The 13,692-nt window shown below is 37.4% G+C and overlaps 1 pseudogene; it reads right to left on the reverse strand.

Annotated features, from left to right (window-relative positions):
- The window catches only part of LOC136386473 (eukaryotic translation initiation factor 3 subunit F pseudogene), a 145,115-nt pseudogene extending 131,823 nt beyond the window's left edge, over positions 1–13,292 (reverse strand).
- Between the last annotated feature and the right edge of the window lie 400 nt (positions 13,293–13,692).

Below are 13,692 nucleotides of genomic sequence, written 5' to 3' on the forward strand. Positions count from 1 at the left end.
TGGCCATTTTTATATCCTCTTAGGAGAAGTGTCTGTTCAGGTCCTCTTACCATTTTTTAATTGGACTATTTGCTTGTTTGCTGCTGAGCTTTGTGAGTTCTTTGTATATTTTGGATATTAACCCCTTATTGGAGCTGTTGTTTGCAAAAGTATCTCCCATTTAGTTGACTGCTTATTTGTTTTGTTGTCAGTTTCTCTTGCTGTGCAGAGGCTTTTTTAGTTTAATATAGTCCCATTCATTTACTTCTGTCTTTACTACCCTTGTCTTTGGGGTCAAATTCATTAATTGTTTTCTACAGCCAAGATCCTTAAGTTTAGTACCTTTGATTTCTTCTTTGTATTTTATAGTTTCAGATCTTATATTTAGATTTTGATCCATTTTGAATTAATTTTTATGCAGGGGAACAAACCGTAGTCAAGTTTCATTCTTTCGTATGTGGCTTTCCAATTTTCCCAGCACCATTTATTGAAGAAGCGTTCTTTTCTCCATTGTGAGGTTCTGTCTCCTTTGTTGAAGATTTTTTACCATATATATGTGGTTTTATTTCAGGTTCGTGATTCTGTTCCATTGGTCTGTATGTCTGTTTTTCTGCTAATACCATGCTGTTTTGATTATTGTGGCTCTAAAGCATCATTTTAAGTTGCTAGTAAAATTCCTTAGGCTTCATTTTTTTTCCTCAGAATTACTTTGGTTATTTGGGGTTTTTTATGGTTCCATAGAAACCTGGGAAATTTTTTTTCTATTTATTAAAAATAACATTAGAATGTTGACATGGATTACATTAAATTTTTATATTGCTTTGGGTAATATAGCCACTTTATCTTGATTCTTCAAATCCATGAACATGGAATATTTTCCATTTCATTGTGTTGTTTTCAATTTCTTCCAACAATGTCTGTAGTTTTCAGTATATAAGTACTTCTTATCTTTTGTTAAATTTCTACCTAGGTAATTTTGTTGTTATTGTTTCAATTGTAAACAGAATCATTTTTTTAGTTCATTTTCTGAAAATTTATAGTTGATGTAAAGGAAAGCATTAGACTTTTATTTAGTGATTTTGTATCCTGTGATTTTACTGTATTGGTTCACTTTTTCTAATATATTTTTGGTGCAGTCTTCTGTGTTTTCTACATACAGGATCATATGATCTGCAAAACAGTGATACCTTTAATTCCAATTTTTTTTATAAATAAATTTTTATTAACGTTAATGGGGTGACATCAATAAATCAGGGTACATATATTCAAAGAAAACATGTCCAGGTTATCTTGTCATTCAATTATGTTGCATACCCATCACCTAAAGTCAGATTGTCCTCTGTCACCTTCTATCTAGTTTTCTTTGTGCCCCTCTCCCTCCTCTTTCCCTCTCCCTCCTTACCTCCCACGCCCCCTCTCCCCCCACCCCTGGTAACCACCACACTCTTGTCCATGTCCCTTAGTCTCGTTTTTATGTCCCACCAATGTATGGAATCATATAGTTCTTGGTTTTTTCTGATTTACTTATTTCACTCCATATAATGTTATCAAGATCCCACCATTTTGGTGTAAATGATTCGATGTCATTATTACTTATGGCTGAGTAGTATTCCATAGTGTATATGTGCCACATCTTCTTTATCCAGTCTTCTATTGAAGGGCTTTTCGGTTGTTTCCATGTCTTGGCCACTGTGAACAGTGCTGCAATGAACATGGGGCTACATGTGTCTTTACGTATCAATGTTTCTGAGTTTTTGAGGTCCCAGTAAAGGGATTGCTGGGTCATAAGGTAGTTCTATTTTCAGTTTTTTGAGGAAGCACCATAATTTTTCCAAAATGGTTGTACTACTTTACATTCCCACCAATAGTGAATGAGGGTTTCTTTTTCTCCACAGCCTCTCCAACATTTGCTATCACCCGTCTTGTTGATAATAGCTAATCTAACAGGGGTGAGGTGGTATCTCATTGTAGTTTTTTTTTACATATATATACTATTTATTCTTTTTTTATAAATATTTGTTTTTTAAATTTTAATGGGGTGACATCAGTAAACCAAGGTACATATATTCAAAAATACATATCCAGGTTGTCTTGTCATTCAATTGTGTTGCATACCCATCGCCCAAAGTCAGATTGTCCTCCATCACCTTCTATCTAGTTTTCTTTGTGTTCCTCCGCCTCCCCCTCCCCCTCTTCCTTCTTCCCTTTCCCGCTCGTTAACATCACACTCTTGTCCATGTCTCTTGGTCTCGTTTTTATGTCCCAACAATGTATGAAATTATGCAGTTCTTGTTTTTTTTTTCTGATTTACTTAGTTCACACCGTATAATGTTATCAAGATCCCACCATTTTGTTGTAACTGATCCGATGTCATCATTTCTTATGGCTGAATAGTATACCATACTGTATATGTGCCACATCTTCTTTATCCAGTTTTCTCTCTTTTTTTTTTTTTTTTTTTTGCAGTGATTAAGGCCTTTAAGCAAAGTCTTGGCCAATACACCAAGAATCCATAAAAGAGTAGTGTCCTTAACATGTTCACCAAGTCCAAGTTGGCACCAAGACAATTCCAAATCCCTGCAAATGCAACCCAACTGCAGTTCAGTCTGTTAGGTGCTGTCACAAGGAGCAGGAGTCCAGAAATATCCACATCTAGGAAAAGTCCACCTGGCAATGGAATTGTTGCCACAATTCTATACTTTGCAGCTCACATCTAAGTCCCAATGACTGCTGCTTCTAGCTGGTAATGATTCAGGTAGACTGGAAAAGCCATCTGCAGCATGTGTAGAGATGGAGCTTCTGTTATCCTCTGCCTGAAGAGATGAGACCAGGTTGCTTTTCCCTGGAGCTCTGAACTGTGGCATGGTAAAGAGAACCTTGGGATACACTAACCTGTGTGGCAAAAGTAAATTCATAATAGAAGTTGGCAAAAGGGGGAAAGAGAGTTCGAAATTAGGAGTAGGTCCCAGCCTGAAATATGAATGGGGCATTGAGGAAGGAGGAATAAAAGACACACTGTATATTTAAAAAAGCAGCAGAAAATAAGACTATCAACACCCACAACAGAGATCTTCGAGGGAAGAATAAAATACCTGACTATTGAGGCAAGACATAGTTAAGTGGCCCTTGTACAAGTGAGATCAGTTTACCTGCTTCTTGGAAGAAATACCCTAGGCTCATCCACAGTGTTGTAGATGGGGCCAACGGCCCTGGGCACCTTCAACCTTCAGTGGCAAACCGCAGCATTCTGGGCAAGGTTAGGTCATAGGTGGCTGGAGCAGAGCTGGAAGAGACTGAACCCTCCCTTAGAGGAGTGAGGGGGAAGCCTACCTTCCAGTGTCCCTGTTTTCTCACAGCAGAGGCATGTGAGTCTGGCAGGCCTTAGCTCAATGACCTTTGTTACCACTATTGAAACAGGACCCAGATGGCATCCTATGAGACACCTTGGGGTGTTGGAGCCTTTAAGGGCATATCCTAAAATCTGATAGTTTACCTGATCTCTATTGGGCTTTTTCTGACTCTTGGTACCTTAAAACCCATGCTCGGAAGACCTTGCTGAGGGGTTTGAGGATCCCCATCCACCTATATAAACCTTTTCCATATATCTGGAGCTATTTGGAAAAAGACAAAACAGTGTTATTAGCTGGATCAAATAAAAGAAGGTAGAAGTTTGCAGTAGAAAAAGACTTGACATCTCCTGTTCATCAGCATTCAAAAGAAATTTAAAATTTTTAAAGTAAAAAACATGATATGGTGGACCCGTAGGAGTTCCAGGATATGACTCCCCCCTTTCAAATTTTTTTTAAATTGACCTTAAAATATTTTCTGGGTACATTTTAATAATACCTTGACTTTAACTATTGTAAGAAATACCCATAATTTGAAAAGTTTGACAAAATACAGTAAATGTTTTTGCTACATATGCAGGAGCATTGTCAGTTTAACCAGTTTAGGAAATCCAATAATAGAAAATTGCATACAGACAATGAGCTATAACATGCTTAGCAGCCTCTCCTGTTCTGACAGAGGTTACAATAAATCCAGAATATGTATCCACTGTAACGTGGACATAGGACTGTTTGCCAAATGAAGGTATATGAGTAACATCCATTTGCCAAAGTTGTCCTGGTAAGAGTCCTTGAGGGTTAACTCCAAGTGAAGGGACAGAATATAGTGTAGGATCCCTTGGACAGGATTTACCAATCTGCCATGCTGCTTCCCGAGAAAGTTGAAACTGTTTACACAGGGCTGCAGCATTCTGGTGATGAATAGTATGAGACTGAATTGCTCGATCTGTCATGGTTGCTCCAAATAATTTGCTTTTGGGTATCTTGATCAACAAGGGCATTCCCTTGTGCTTAAGCTCCAGGGAGCATGGAGTGAGCTCGAGTATGTCCTATAAAACATGGAGCTCTATGTTGACATACAAGTCTTCGAAGAAGGAGGAACTGCTGAACTAGTTCATCAGCAGTTGTCCCTAAGACAGCAATCTTTATATTGGAAACAGCCATAAGTAAATATTTGCTGTATGTATATAGATTAAAGGAGGATTATGGCAAATGCTTAAAAGCCATGATAATGGTATATAATTCTAGTCTTAGAGCTCTTTTAAAGTTGATTTTTCCAGTATAAAGTTGTCCATTGATTTGCAAAAGTGATTTGCCATTTAGTGAAAGTTTCCCAGAGCCATTGTTGTTGATCCTTTGAAAAAAGGAATGACAATAATTTTGAGGCTCAAAACCTATAAACTGTAAGGGTTGCCTATGACCCTTGATAATCCAGGAGGTGACAAGATTAAAATATGTAAGTGTATTCCATTGGCTATTAGATGGTTCAATGTACCCAAGCTGTAGATGCTCTTGTACCAATGGAGCAGCTGCCCTAAGTTTCTCCTGAGGAAGGGGCCATTGGTCTACCCATACAGGATTATCTGATTTCCAAGTAATTGGGTCTGCACAATGCATTATTGGGGTAGCAGGAGCTACCAAGGCCCCTATGCTAAATTTTGATATTCTAGTCCACACCTTCTGGTATTGGGTGTCACTTCTATGGGGGTGAGAATTCCTTGCTGTTCTTTCCTTACTCCCTTAGTGGGCAAAAACCCCTGATCAAGCATCTGAGTACTGACTAGACCATTAGAACTGACAAGCAATGCTCCTGTATTTTCCAAACATCTCTACCCCACAAATTAACTGGCCATCCAGGGAGCACATAAGGCTTAAAGAATCCAGAATGACCTTCTTAATCTTCCCAATGTAAAAAACTAGAACTTTGTTGAGGGAATTTACTCTGCCCTATACCCTGTAATTCTGTGGCTGCTGCATGAGTGGGCCAGGAAGGAGGTCAATGTAGCTTAGCAATAACAGATACATCAGCTCCAGAATCTAAAAGTCCTTTAAATTTATGCCCATGTATTCTTAGTTCTATTTCAGGGCATTCCTGACCTATTTTTTTTAAATCCAATTGGCAAAATCAGAGGAGCCAAATCACCAATTTGCTTGGGGCCCCTTTTGCAGGATGTGGCCTGAGAAGCAGAATTAGCATCCTTATACTATTCTTCTAACTGCCTGAATTAGCCGTGAAACAAGTTTTTTTTAATTAATTTTAATGGGGTGACATTGGTAAATAAGGGTACATATGTTCAGAGAAAACATCTCTAGGTTATTTTGACTTTTGATTATGCTGCATTTCCATCGCCCAAAGTCCAATTGTCTTCCGTCATCTTCTAATTGATTTTCTTTGTGCCCCACCCCTCTCCCTTCCCCCTCCCTCTCCTCCCCCGACCCTGTGACCCCCCACATTCTTGTCCATGTCTCTGAATCTCATTTTTATGTCTCACCTATGTATGGACTCATATAGTTTTTAGTTTTTTGTGATTTACTTATTTTGCAAAGTATAATGTTATCAAGGTCCATCCATGACTGACGGACATCTGGGCTGTATCGAGATCTTCACTATTGTGAATAATGTTGCCATAAACATGGGGGTTCATTTCTTCTTTTCAAACAGTGCTATGGTGTTCTTGGGGTATATTCCTAACAGTGGTATAGCTGGGTCAAAAGGCAGTTCGATTTTTAAATTCTTGAGGAATCTCCATACTGTTTTCCACAGTGGCTGCACCAGTCTGCATTCCCAGCAGCAGTGCAGGAGAGTTCCCTTTTCTCCACATCCTTGCCAGCACTTATTCTGTGTTGTTTTGTTGATGAGTGCCATTCTGACTGGTGTGAGGTGATGTCTCATGTGGATTTAATTTGCATTTCTCTCATGATTAGTGATGTTGAGCATTTTTTCATATGCCTATTGGCAATCTGTATGTTCTTTTTGGAGAAGTGTCTATTCATTTATTTTTCCCATTTTGGGGTTGAATTGTTTGTCTTCCTGGTATTAAGTTTTAACAAGTTCTTTATAAATTTTGATTATTAACCCCTTATCAGATGCATTGTCAAATATATTCATTGTAGTTTTGATTTGCATTTCTCTAATAACTAATGAAGATGAGTATCTTTTCATATATCTGTTGACAATTTGTATTTCTTCCTGGGAGAAATGTGTGTTCATGTCCTCTTCCCATTTTGTTTTTTTTTTTTTTTTTTTTTTTTGGATTGCTTGTTTGTTTGTTGTTGAGTTTTATGAGTTCTTTGTATATTTTGGATATTAGGCCCTTATCTGAGCTGTTGTTTGAAAATATCATTTCCCAACTAGTTGGCTGTCTGTTTATTTTGTTGTCAGTTTCTCTTGCTGAGCAAAAACTTCTTAGTCTGATGTAGTCCCATTCATTTATTTTTGCCTTCACTTCTCTTGCCTTTGGAGTCAAATTCATAAAATGCTCTTTAAAACCCAGGTCCATGAGTTTAGTATCTATGTCTTCTTCCATGTACTTTATTGTTTCATGTCTTATATTTAGGTCTTTGATCCATTTTGAATTAATTTTAGTACAAGGGGACCAGCTGTAGTCGAGTTTCATTCTTTTGCATGTGGCTTTCCAGTTTACCCATCACCATTTGTTGAAGAGACTTTCTTTTCTCCATTGTGTTTTGTTGGCCCCTTTATTGAAAATTATTTGAACCATATATATGTGGTTTTATTTCTGGACTTTCTATTCTGTTCCATTGGTCTGAGTGTCTATTTTTCTGCCACTACCATGCTGTTTTGATTGTCTTGGCCCTATAATATAGTTAGAAGTCAGGTATTGTAATGCCCCTAGCTTCATTCATCTTCTGTAGGATTGCTTTGGATATTCGGGGTTTTTTACAGTTCCATATATATCTGATAATTTTTTGTTCCATTTCTTTAAAAAATGTCATAGGAATTTTGATGGGAATTGCATTAAATTTATAAATTGCTTTGGGTAATATGGCCATTTTGAGTATATTTATTCTTCCTATCCAAGAACAAAGAATATTTTTCTATCTCATTGTATCTTTTTCGATTTCCCATAACAATGCTTTGTAGTTTTTGTTATATAGGTCCTTTACATTCTTTGTTATGTTTATTCCCAGGCATTTTAATTTTTTGTTGCAATTGTGAAGGGGATTATTTTTTTACTGCATTTTCTAATATTTCATTGTTGGCATATAGAAAAGCTATGGACTTTTGTATATTAATTTTGTATCCTGTGACCTTACTGTATTGGTTTATTGTTTCTAGTAATCTTTTTGTGGAGTCTTTGGAGTATTTGATGTATAGGATCATATCATCTGCAAAAAAGTGATACTTTTACTTCTTCTTCTCTGATATGGATGCCTTTTATTTCTTTGTCTTTTCTGATTGTTTTGGCCATAACTTCTAGTACCATGTTAAATAAGAATGGAGAAAGTGGACAACACTGTCTTGTTTCTGATTTAAGGGGGAAAGTCCTCAGTTTTATGCCATTTAATATTATGTTGGCTGATGGTTTATCATATATGGGCTTTATCATGTTGAGATATTTTCCTTATATACCCATTTTGTTGAGTGTTCTAAACATAGAGTTGTGCTGTATTTTATTGAATTCCTTTTTTGCATCTATTAATAAGATTATATAGTTTTTGTTCTTTGTTTTGTTGATATGGTTTATTATGTTAACTGTTTTACATATGTTGAACCATACTTGAGATTCTGGAATGAATCCCACTTGATCATGATGTATTATTTTTTTAATATGTTGTTGTATTCGATTTGCCAGTATTTTGTTTACTACTTTAGCATCTGTATTCATTAGAGATATTCGTCTGTAGTTTTCTTTTTTTTTGTGCCTTCCTTGTGAGGTTATGTTGGCCTCATAAAATGTGTTTGGAAGTATTGCTTCTTCTTCAATTTTTTGGAAGACTTTGAGTAGAATAGGAACCAAATCTTCTTTGAATGTTTGATAGAATTCACTAATATAACTGTCTGGGCCTGGACTTTTATTTTTGGGGAGGTTTTTAATAATTTTTTCTATTTCCTCCCTGCTAATTGGTCTGTTTAGGCTTTCTGCTTCTTCGTAACTCATTCTAGGAAGGTTGTATTGTTGTAGGAATTTATTTCTTCTAGATTGTTGAATTTGGTGGCATATAGATTTTTGTAGTATTCTAAAATAATTCTTTGTATATCTATGATGTCTGTGGTAATTTCTTCTCTTTCATTTTGGATTTTGTTTATATGAGTCCTTTTTTTTTTTTCCTTGGTGAGTCTTACCAAGGGTTTGTCAATTTTGTTGATCTTTTCAAAGAACCAGCTTCTTGTTTTATTAATTTTTTCTATAGTTTTTATGTTCTCTATTTCATTTATTTCTGCTCTGATTTTTATTATCTTCTTTCTTCGGCTGGTTTTGGGTTGTCTTTCTTCTTTTTCCAGTTCCTTAAGGTGTGAAGTTAAGTGGTTCAATTGGGCTCTCTCTTGTTTGTTCATATAGGCCTGAAATGATATGAACTTCCCTGTTATTACTGCTTTTGCTGCATCCCAGAGATTCTGATATGTCGTATTGTCATTTTCATTTGTCTGTATATATATTTTGATCTCTGCACTTATTTCTTCTTTGACCCATTCATTTTTGAAAGGTATGTTGTTGAGTTTCCACATTTTTGTGGAGTTTTTTTTCCTCTTTTTTGCAGTTGAGTTCTAGTTTCAAGGTTTTATGATCAGAAAATATTGTTGGTACAATTTCAATTTATCTGAATTTGCTGATGTTATTTTTGTGGCCCAACATATGGTCAATTCTTGAGAGTGTTCCATGTACACTAGAGAAAAATGTATACTCTGTTGCTTTGGGATAAAGTGTCCTGTAGATGTCTATCATATCCAGGTGCTCTAGTGTTTCATTTAAGCCCAATATATCTTTATTGATTTTCTGTTCAGATGAACAATCTAGAGCCATCAGCTATTGAGGTCTCCAAGTATGATTGTATTTTTGTCAGTTTTCCTTTTTAGGTCAATAAGTAGCTGTCTTATATATTTTGGTGCTCCTTGGTTTGGTGCATATATATTAAAGATTGTTATGTCTTCTTGATTCAGTGTCTTCTTAATCATTATAAAATGACTATTTTTGTCTCATTACTTTTTCTGTCTTGCAGTCAGCACTATGAGATATGAGTATTTCTACGCCTTTTTTTTTTTTTTTTTTTTTGATGTTATTTGCTTGGCATATTGTTTTCCAACCTTTCACTTTGAATTTGTTTTTATCCTTGTTGCTTAGATGTGTTTCTTGTAGGCAGCATACAGTTGGATTTTCTTTTTTAATCCATTTTGCTATCTGTGTCTTTTTATTGGTGAGTTTAATCCATGTACATTTAGTGTAAGTATTGACACTTTTGAGTTCCCTATTGCCATTTCATAAATTGCCTTCTGTTTGTTTTGTATCTTGTTTGATTCTTCTCTTTTGTTTTTCTATCATTTGTTTTTGTTTGTTTGTATTCCATACTTCTTTCCTCTGTTGCTACCTTTTTTAAATCATGTGCTTCCATGGTGATTTTTTCAATGGTGGTTACCATTAAGTAATGAAAAGGCTACATACCATATTCATTGTAATACCCTGTCTTATGAGTGTTTCTGCACTTCATCGTCCTTTGCTACTGTTAATCTCTGTCCTCTCCACTTTTTTTTGCATTTTTTGTCACAGTTTAAATTTGCTTTTATAGTGTTCTTGTTGGAGCTTTTACTTGTGCTTTTGTTTTGTATTGTTCTGTGAATCTGGTTGAAAACCCCCTTTAATATTTTCTGAAGTGGGGGTTTTCTGGTGATAAATTTCCTCATCTTTTCTGTATTTGTGAATGTTTTTATTTCTCTTTCATATTTGAAGGATAGCTTTGATGGGTATAGTATTCATGGCTGAGAAGTTCCTCTCTTTCAGGGCTTTAAATATTAAGGTTCACTCTCTTCTAGCTTTTAGAGATTCTGCTGAGAAATCTGATGATAATCTAATAGGCCTTCCTTTATATGTTGTATTGTTCTTTTCCCTGGCTGCCTTAAGAAATTTTTCTTTGTCATTGGTTTGTGCCAATTTCATTATAATGTGCCTTGGAGTAGGTTTGTTGTGGTTAAGAAAACTTGGTGTTTTGTTTGCTTCTTGAATTTGAGGCTTTAGTTCTTTCCACAGGCTTGGGAAGTTCTCATTTATTATTTGTTTGAATATATTCTCCATTCAATTTTCTCTCTCTTCTCCCTCTGATATACCTATTATTCTTATGTTATTTTTTTTGATGCAGTCAGACAATTCCTGTAGGGCTTTCTCATTTTTTTAATTTTTGAGTCTCTCTTCTTCTCTCTGTTGTGCCTTAAGTTGCTTGTCTTATATGTCACTAATCCTACCTTCTCTCTGGTTTATTATATTAGCTGAGCTTGTTACCTCATTTTTCAGTTCATGAATTGAGTTTTTCATCTTTTTTTAATTTGGTTTTATAGTTTCAATTTCCCTAGTAATATATTGTGTTGTTATCTGAGCTCCCTAAATTCCCTTTCTGTGTTTTCTTGTATATCTCTGAGTATTTTTAAAATTTCTATTTTAAATGTCATTTAGCTCCAAGGTTTCCAATATATCAAATTTTTCTCCATAGATTTTTCCACATCTATCTGTGTTACATCTCTATCTTTTGTATCCATTATATTCGATTTCCTTTTTCTTAATGGCACCTGAGGGTGGTTTTGTTGATAGCACTAGTGGGAATTAATAAAGAATAAAAAGTAAAAAAAAAGTGGAAAAATTATTTGGAAATAAAACAATAATAATTTATTATTCCCCCCCTTTTTTTTTTCTTTTACCCTCCTCACCCCTCTTCCTTTGGAAAATATCATGATGAACTGTGAATTATATTATGCTAAATGGAACAAAAACGGCCTATAATGGAGGGCCTGATTTGAGGGAATTTTTCAAGGAACAAAAAAGGAAGTAGGTACCCACAAAATGCAAAAATTTTTGTCAAGTATAAAATTATTTGCTTGTAAGTGATGGTCAACTAAGAGATATAATGAGAGAGATAAGAGGGAAATTGGAAAAAGGAAAAAAATAACTATTGTATTAAGTGGAACAAAAACTAAATAAACTGGAGATCCTGGATTGGGAGGAATGCTAATGAGTTAAAAGTCGAAGTAAAAAGCACCCAAAATGCCTCACACACACACAAAAAAAACTTGAGTCCCAAATTAAATAATTTGTTTATGATTGAGGATTGAATGACAGGAAAAGTAAAAGGAGAAAAGAAGAAACTAATAGAGAAGGATAAATAAGAAAAAGGGGAAAAGAAAAGAAGAAAAAAGAAAAAAACAAAAAGAGAGAGAGAAAGTTAAGAGTTTGGGAGTGTAACCCTCATGGAGAGTAAGGAGGAAGAAAAGAAATAAAATGTAACATTTATGGGGAGTGTTGTTCAAGAAGAGGAAAGAATAAGACAGGCAGAGAATAAAAGAACCAAGGTGGAGGAAATAGAAATAATAATAATAAAGGCAAGAAGATGAAAGGCACAAAAAAAATAGTGGAACAAGTTATAAAGTCTGTGGATTTTTCTTGATTTTGAGAGGTTAACTTCTTCCTTTTTCTTTCCTCTCCCTCTTCCTGGTCGATGACTCTGTACTCCAGGCTCTGCCTCTGTGGCATGCTTAGGTAGAGATTTGCAGTTGATGAGACTCTACGGCAATGTCATATATTAGGCTTCAGTCTCGTTGGTAGTCAAGGCTTGTTAGCGTTTGAAGGCTCTGACAATGAGAGAGTCCATTTTCCTGGAGCCTTTCTCCTAGTCTCTACTTCTTGAATTATCAGCCTGATGATCCAGCTATGAGGCTGCCACTGCCTCTGCCTGGGGAGTAAGTGGCTCAATGACCTGGCAAATCCCCACTCTATCCCCACTCAACGCAGGGCTCTGGGTAAGGCTCTGGCAGTCAGAGCCGCCAGCATAATCAGTTGGGGCTGGGAGCCAATTGCTCTCAAGGTGACTTTCTATGAGCCTCCAGGCCTGTTCAGCCCACTTAGCACTCTGTGGAACCACTCTCCCCAGGCTTTCCACACTTTGTAACCAGTTTTGGCTAGGAAGAAGATGCCCTAGTCGCTGGCTGCAGTACAGGAGGTCTTTTTTTTTTTTTGTATTTTTTTCTGAAGCTGGAAACGGGGAGAGACAGTCAGACAGACTCCCGCATGCGCCCGACCGGGATCCACCCGGCACGCCCACCAGGAGCGACGCTCTGCCCACCAGGGGGCGATGCTCTGCCCCTCCGGAGCGTCACTCTGCCGTGACCAGAGCCACTCTAGCACCTGGGGCAGCGGCCAAGGAGCCATTCCCAGGGCCCGGGCCATCTTTGCTCCAATGGAGCCTTGGCTGTGGGAGGGGAAGAGAGAGACAGAGAGGAAGGAGGGGGGGTGGAGAAGCAAATGGGCGCTTCTCCTATGTGCCCTGGCCGGGAATCAAACCTGGGTCCCCCGCATGCCAGGCCAACGCTCTACCACTGAGCCAACCGGCCAGGGCAGTACAGGAGGTCTTAACATCTGCCAAGTACCTCTTTTTAGTATATATCCCTGAGTATGAAAGCTCTGCCAATCAGAAGTTGCCCCCGCCCCTTTAGTATGAGGGACTAAAAAATATCATGCCTCTTGTCGTAGATCACTGAACTGAGAGAGATCTTCTCAGTTAGAGCCACATAGGTCAGTTGGGAGGTGAGCAGACTGTGGGTTAAGCTAATTTCAGCGATTGGATCCACTGATCTGCTCCAGAAAGGACTGCAAGTTGCCCGGGCGCCCCTCCCCTGATGCTTGATTATTAGCTTGAATGGCTGGGTGAGGTGCCCCACCTTCCCAGAGAAGCTCGGGCATAGGGAAGTTTGCTTTGGCGCACTCCCTGTGCACTGCTGGCTGCTACTGCTCGCAGCGTGGGCATTTGCTCGCGTGGGCTGATTCAACAAAGGCACACTCTTTCCTCAGCTTGAACAAATGTCCATGCTGCAGCCTCACTTCCTCCACACCCTTAGCCTCCCGGACTCTGAGTTCCAAGTGAAATCAGCCTTTGCTCAGGTTAATATGGAAGGCGGAGTGTTCCTTTGTCAGTCTTATTTCCTTCAGGGTTGATTATATATTTAGTCAATTTTTCGCTCAATCCTATCTTTGTTTTCAGTGTGTGGAACTCCTAGATGCTCCAAGGATAGATTTTTCTGTCTCTGGTTGATGAACTTGTTGAAATTTTTGGGAAATTTGTTGGTCATGCTCCTCACGGCGCCATTTCTCTGATGTCACCTACTTCCTATTTTTTTATATAATTTCTTTCTGCTTCTTTCTTTTGC

This window comes from Saccopteryx leptura, chromosome X (genome assembly GCF_036850995.1).
Source record: "Saccopteryx leptura isolate mSacLep1 chromosome X, mSacLep1_pri_phased_curated, whole genome shotgun sequence".
NCBI lineage: Eukaryota > Metazoa > Chordata > Mammalia > Chiroptera > Emballonuridae > Saccopteryx > Saccopteryx leptura.